Source organism: Bubalus bubalis, chromosome 3, assembly GCF_019923935.1.
Source record: "Bubalus bubalis isolate 160015118507 breed Murrah chromosome 3, NDDB_SH_1, whole genome shotgun sequence".
In the NCBI taxonomy this organism is placed as follows: domain Eukaryota; kingdom Metazoa; phylum Chordata; class Mammalia; order Artiodactyla; family Bovidae; genus Bubalus; species Bubalus bubalis.
Window position 1 is genome coordinate 165528973 of NC_059159.1, and position 6751 is coordinate 165535723.

The 6751-nt window shown below is 46.5% G+C and overlaps 1 long non-coding RNA gene across 1 annotated transcript; it reads left to right on the forward strand.

Moving 5' to 3' along the window:
- Window positions 1–1574: 1574 nt before the first annotated feature.
- Window positions 1575–6483, forward strand: LOC123332443. Its single transcript, XR_006549234.2, has 2 exons — window positions 1575–1757; window positions 6308–6483. It is a non-coding gene; the product is annotated as an uncharacterized LOC123332443 (long non-coding RNA).
- Window positions 6484–6751: the final 268 nt, after the last annotated feature.

Sequence of the window (6751 nt, forward strand, 5' to 3'; positions counted from 1 at the left end):
TCAGGGTGTCTGATTCTAAAGGGCAGCCTTGATGCAGAATCATAGGTATGAGATGTCCAGAGGCAAGCGTTCCTCTGTTCCCTCTTTGGGGGGGCCCTCTTCTTCCAGCCTTTAAGGTCCCTCATGGGAACCCTCCCAGAGTAACTTTTGTGGGATCAGATGGTGTAGGGAGCAATAGTAGAGACCACTGATGTAGTGCAACCCTATAACTTCCAAATAAGAACCAGAAAGGCCAAATGAATTTCCCAAGATCACACAGCAAGTCTACAGGTTAACCAGGGTACAAACCAGGGAGACTGAACATAGGAAGCTCTCCTGGGCCTGGTTTCCCACACTGAATTATGGATGGGGTGATATCCCCTGATTGGGCTTCCCAGGTGTTTCAGAGGTTAAAGAATCTACCTGCCAATGCAGGAGATGCAGGAGATGTGGGTTTGATCCCTGGGTCTGGAAGATCCCCTGGAGGAAGAAATGGCAACCCACTCCAGTATTCTTGCCAGGATAATCCCATGGACAGAGGAACCTGGCGGGTTACAGTCCATGGAGTCACAAAGAGTTGGACACCACTGAGCAACTGAGCACACAGATATGCTATCCTCTGATTAGCACACTCAGCCTCCAATGCAGACTCAGCAGCCTTTTTCTCCATCCTCATAAGTAAGAGGAAGCTGCCCACTGAGGCAGGCGGGGAGAGGGGCTTCTCTCAGTTCCTCACTCCCAAGCACAAGCTTTGGGCTCTTCAGAAGCTGCTTGGAACTTAACATGCATCTCACCAGCATCTATAAATAAACTTTCCTTTCCTCCAGCCTGGGGTGGCTCTGTATGGTGGATATGCCCCTCTACCTCCATCCCTCCTCCTTTCTTAAGCTGCTACCCCTGCTGCTGCTAAGTCGCTTCAGTCATGTCCAACTCTGTGCGACCCCATAGATGGCAGCCCACCAGGCTCCCCCTTCCCTGGGATTCTCCAGGCAAGAACACTGGAGTGGGTTGCCATTTCCTTCTCCAATGCATGCAAGTGAAAAGTGAAAGTGAAGTCGCTCAGTGGTGTCCGACCCTCAGCGACCCCATGGAGTGCAGCCCACCAGGCTCCTCCATCCATGGGATTTTCCAAGCAAGAGTACTGGAGTGGGGTGCCATTGCCTTCTCCGAAGCTGCTACCCCTAGTACTCCATAAAGCCACACAACCACTTAGAATTGGCTCTTTCCAGGCCATAGTGTCAGCAAGCATGAGTGATGGAGCCCACAGACCATTGTTCAGAGGAGTGAGAGAGTCATTTCCTAGGCAGGTTGATAGGGAGTCTAGGGGTCCCCAAGGAGAGAGGGGGTCTGGAATTCTCAAGGAGGAAGAAAGGACAAACTTTTTTTCTTTCTCCACATTCCTTAGGATTATATAACAATAATATATCCTGCCTAAGGACAGTCTCTGGATCAAACCTTCTGGCTAATTCTGTTATCTTAAAATGTAAATTATGGGAGGTCCTTACAACCTCCAGACATTCTTTGGAGTATATAACTTCATTGTTAACACTAGCAAGTGGGTACTCTTTCTGCCCCCTTCTGATGCCTATGTCAGAAGCTTTCTCTATCTCCTTTATACTTTAATAAAACTTTATTACACAAAAGCTCTGAGCGATCAAGCCTCGTCTCTGGCCCCGGATTGAATTCTTCTCCTCCGGGGGCCAAGAATCCCCGTGTATTTGCATGATTCAACTACAACCTTTCATCTTGGGGGCTCGTCCGGGATCCTTCAGGACAAGGTAAGGATGCTTGGAGCTTTAGTTCTTTGTTCTCTTAGCGAACACATTTTCTGCTGTGCTTTACTAACTCTACCGTGTGCTTGTGTGAATGAATGGCATGCCCTGCGTGAAGCAAGTAAGGAGCCCTGCTCTGCAGTTCCACGGTGATCTCATATGGCTTATGGCAGAAACCTGTCGGGGGGTTATACCGACCTGCCAATGCCAAGAGGCACCCAATGTCTCCTTCGGGAACTGACCAGAAATGGGCAAAACATGTGGACCGAACTCTCCTTTCTCGGTCAAACTTTTCGGTCTCTTTGACCATTTCATAACTCCTTGAGAATTAGAAGAACTAACCTAATCTATCGGATCACAGACTTTCAAGGCACTTGTGATCTATACTGTTACTGCATACTGTGGCTTAGGTCCCAAACTTGGATTGGTAGTCAAGAAAGCGCCTAGCCTCGCTAGGAATCGAAAGTTCGGAAGCTAGATGGAGCTCTAGCTCCCAGAGTATCTCTGAGGTTAAAGGTTACTCAGATTGGGACTGCGATGGGTTTTTTTTCTTTGGGAATGCCGGCTCTTAGTCGATCAGAGGAGGCTGTTATACTGGTGTGGTGATGCTTGGAAAGAACATCTCAGTTTTATGTTCGTGTTGGTCTTATTGTAGTCAGGAAATACTCAGGGTCGTGCACAGGCACTCAGGTGACGAATGTTTCCCACAGTGGTCTTAGCTTGGGAGGCATTCCAGAAGGTTACTCTGATTCACCCCGGGTGACATCAGAGGCAAGCAAGGTTAAAGGTGAAGAGCTGGACGTTAAGTAGGGATGCTATCAAGTCTACCCCTGGTACATATCCACCCCATCTCGGTGGTAGAACTGGGAGGGATGAGTATGGTGCCTGCGTCGGTAAGGGACAGACTAAGTCCGACCAGGAAGGAGAAGCTTTTGGTGTAACGTCTGTCTACACCCCCATCTAGAGCAGGGACGGACGCCTCCGGTAGAAAAATGGCACTGGTCGCTTTTTTTCTCTCTTACAGATGGGAGCTAACAATTCCAGCCTCATTCCTTTGAACTGTATCCTGAAAAACTGGGATAGATTTGATCCCCAGGGCTTAAAGAAGACACACCTGGTCTTGCTATGTGATACTGCATGGCCACAGTATCCATTGGAAGACGGCGAACGGTGGCCAGTTGGAGGGTCTCTTAAGTATAATACTGTTCTACAATTAGACCGGTTCTGTAAGGAACAAGGGAAATGGGTAGAAGTAGCATATGTGTTGCCCTTTTTCTCTCTGTGAAATATGCCAAACTTATGTCCTAAGGGTATAGATTTGGGCGTGAAACCTTCAGCTCCCTCCTGTCCTCTTACTCTGCCCCCGTACTGGGGACTCCAAACTGGGATTCAAACTGCCCACATGGAGGTCCAAACAACTCCTGTCTCAGTACGACCTCAGACTACTCTGATTTCAGTTGAAACTCAGACCATCGAAGTAAGAGATGAGATGGAGGACAGGAGACAAAGAGAAGAGGAAAAACAGGTTTCTCCAATCTATCCCTGGGATCATATGCACAGAGCAGCCAGAGAGACTGAGGAACAGCCACATAAGCTGTTGCCTCTTTATGAAACACCCACCGGGAGAAATAATCAGTCTGTGAGAGTTAATAAGCCTTTTTCTTATCAAGAAATACAAAGAATCAAGGAGGATCTGGGAGACTATTTAGAGGACCCAGAAAAATATATTAGAGCTTTTAAAGGTGTTACTCTGCTTTATGACCTCACTTGGAAGGATGTGATGTATATCTTGGGACAAACGCTGACTCCCCAGTCAAAGACTCGAGTTTTGGGAAAAGCGGTTGCTTATGGAGATGAATGGCTTGGTAATGAATCAGTAGGGAAGAGGGAGAACGAGATAGCGGCCCTCCCCACTGGGAATCAGGCGGTCCCAACTATAGAACCAGACTGGGACTACAACACAGCTAAAGAAAGACTGGATCAGAGTCATTTTGTTAGATGTATTCTTGAAGGGTTTAGGCAGGTGCGTTCTAAAGCCTTTAAACTATGGCAAATTGGCAGACATAGAACAGGAGGAGAAGGAAGCTCCTGGTAAATTCCTAGATAGACTGAGAGAAGGCCTTCGCAGATTCACTGAGATTGATCCCAAAAGTGAAGAGGGAAAAGTGATCTTAAAGGATAGTTTCTCACTCAGTCGGCTCCAGATACCCGCCGTAAGCTATTAAAACAGGCGTATGGACCAAATCAGTCTTTAGATACTCTGTTACAACTCGCTCAGACAGTGTATTATGGTAGGGAATATGAGGAAAAGGAAGAAAGGCAAAAAAAGACAAAGGAAAAGGGGGAAGCCTTCCCCATGGCTATGAAAAACGTTCTTAAACAGCCTGAGAAAAATGCCCAGAGGGGCCCAGGTGAAAAGGGATGGGCTTGCTATTAATGTGGAAAGGAGGGGCACCTCAAGCGGGATTGCCCTCAGGCATCTAAGCCACCGCCCACCCCCCCCCACCACCCCCGTTCCATGTCCGGTCTGCAAAGGACTACACTGGAAGAGAGACTGCCCCCAGAGGCGCAGGTCTCCGGGGTTGGACTCTCAAGACAATCAGGACTGAAGGTGCCCGGGGGTCCCCACACAGGCTCCCGTCCTAATTACACCTGAGGAACCCCGGGTATTAATAATCGTGGGGGGCCAATCCGTCGATTTCCTTTTAGATACTGGGGCAACTTATTCTGTGCTTACTGAAGCCCCTGGCCCACTTTCTTCCCGATCCGCTTCCGTAATGGGACTGTCTGGACGAGCCAAAAGATATTATTTCAGTTATTCTTTATCTTGCAACTGGGATTCTGTGCTGTTTTCACACGAGTTTCTGATCGTGCCAGAATCTCCCTCACCCCTTTTGGGAAGGGATATCCTGAGCAAGGTCCATGCCTCTGTTTTCATGAATATGGAGCCCTTCCTTTCTCTCCCTTTAGTTGAACAAAATGTAAATCCTAGAGTATGGGCGGATGGAAAATCTGTAGGTCGAGCACAAAATGCTATTCCTGTAGTTGTTAACCTCAAAGACCCACACGTATTTGCACATAAGAAGCAGTATCCACTGAAACCTGAAGTTAAAGAAGGGTTAAAACCTATCATGGAAAATTTAAAGGAGCAGGGACTATTAATTCCCTGTAACAGTCCTTGCAACACTCCTATTTTGGGTATAAAGAAATCAAATGGTAAATGGAGACTAGTTCAAGATTTACGAATAATAAATGAGGCTGTAGTTCCTTTACACCCCGTGGTGCCTAATCCTTATACTCTACTGTCCGAAATTCCTGAAAGGGCCAAATATTTCTCAGTAATTGATTTAAAGGATGCCTTCTATTCAGTGCCTTTGGCGGAAGAAAGTCAATTTCTATTTGCCTTTGAAGACCCTACGCAGCCAGCTTCTTAGTTAACCTGGACAGTTTTGCCCCAGGGATTTCATGACAGTCCTCACTTATTCGGACAAAGTTTGTCACGGGATCTACAAAACTTTAATAGCTCTGAAGCAGTGGTGATACAATATGTAGATGATATTTTGCTCTGTGCTGAGACAGAGGAAGCTTGTTCGCAAGCCTCAGAAAATTTCTTAAACTTTCTGGCAGACTGTGGTTACAAGACATCAAGAGAAAAGGCTCAGTTTTGTCAACAATCGGTTAGATATCTGGGCCTAATCATATCAGAAGAGACTAGGGCCATAGGCCCTGAGAGAATTAAACCTATACTAAATCACCCCCTACCTATGACTTTAAGACAATTGAGAGGATTTTTGGGAATCACAGGATACTGTCGCATTTGGATTCCAGGTTATGGGGAACTTGCCCGGCCTTTATATAAACTTATAGCTGAAACTCAGCAGGCCCAAACCGACAAACTGGTTTGGTCTCCAGAAACTCAAAAGGCTTTTAAGATTCTTCAGACTGCTCTCCTGCAAGCTCCAGCTCTGACCTTGCCCACAGGGTCAGGATTTAATTTGTTTGTCACTGAAAGAAAAGGTGTGGCTTTGGGAGTTTTGACACAACCCCGAGGGCCTCACCAACCTATTGCTCATCTAAGCAGAGAATTAGATGTAGTTTCACGTGGGTGGCCCCACTGCCTAAAAGTAATTGGGGCAACGGCTTTATTAGCACCCGAAGCTTTAAAAATAATTAGTGGACGAAACCTTACTGTACTGACTTCTCATGATGTGAGTGGAATCTTAAATTCTAAGGTTAATATTTGGATGACAGACAGTAGGCTTCTTAAGTATCAGTCATTGTTGTTAGAAGGACCAGAGACTAAGCTCAAAGTTTGTGGAAATTTAAATTCTGCCACTTTCCTTCCTGAGAAGGAAAATGAAACACCTGATCACGCTTGTTCTCAATTCCTAACTTTAAACTATGCAGCTCGGGAGGATCTAAAGGATACCCCATTAGACAATCCTAACATGGAAATATTTACAGATGGCAGTTCTTTTGTTCAGGATGGAAAGCATAAAGCAGGTTACGCCATGGTGACTGCTGAACAGGTTTTGGAAGCAAAATCTCTCCCCCAGGGAACCAGTGCTCTGTTAGCGGAGCTTGTGGCTCTGACTCGAGCTCTAGAGTTAAACAAAGGGCAGGGGATAGGCCTGATAATCTATGTGAGTCTACTTCTGCTGACTCCAAATATCCTGAGTCTGCCGTTGGATCCTCAAGACAATGTCTTCCTGTCCTGGGCTCACTCCTATGCTACATTCCACAATCGGTCTAACTGCTGGGTCTGCGGAGCGCTCCTCTCTTCATCAGTGGAAGGCTTCCCGTGGTGGACATCCCCACTTCAAGGAAAAGACTTTCTCCAAGTCTGTGAATACCTTGGACAACAATCACATGCGATGCCTCTTCTTCATCTGATGACATCTACCAACCCTAAAATGGACTGGTGCAACACTTTGCACTTTAACTAAGGACATGATGTGACTTTTAATTTTGATTCTGAATGTTGTGTTTTTGCTGTTTGC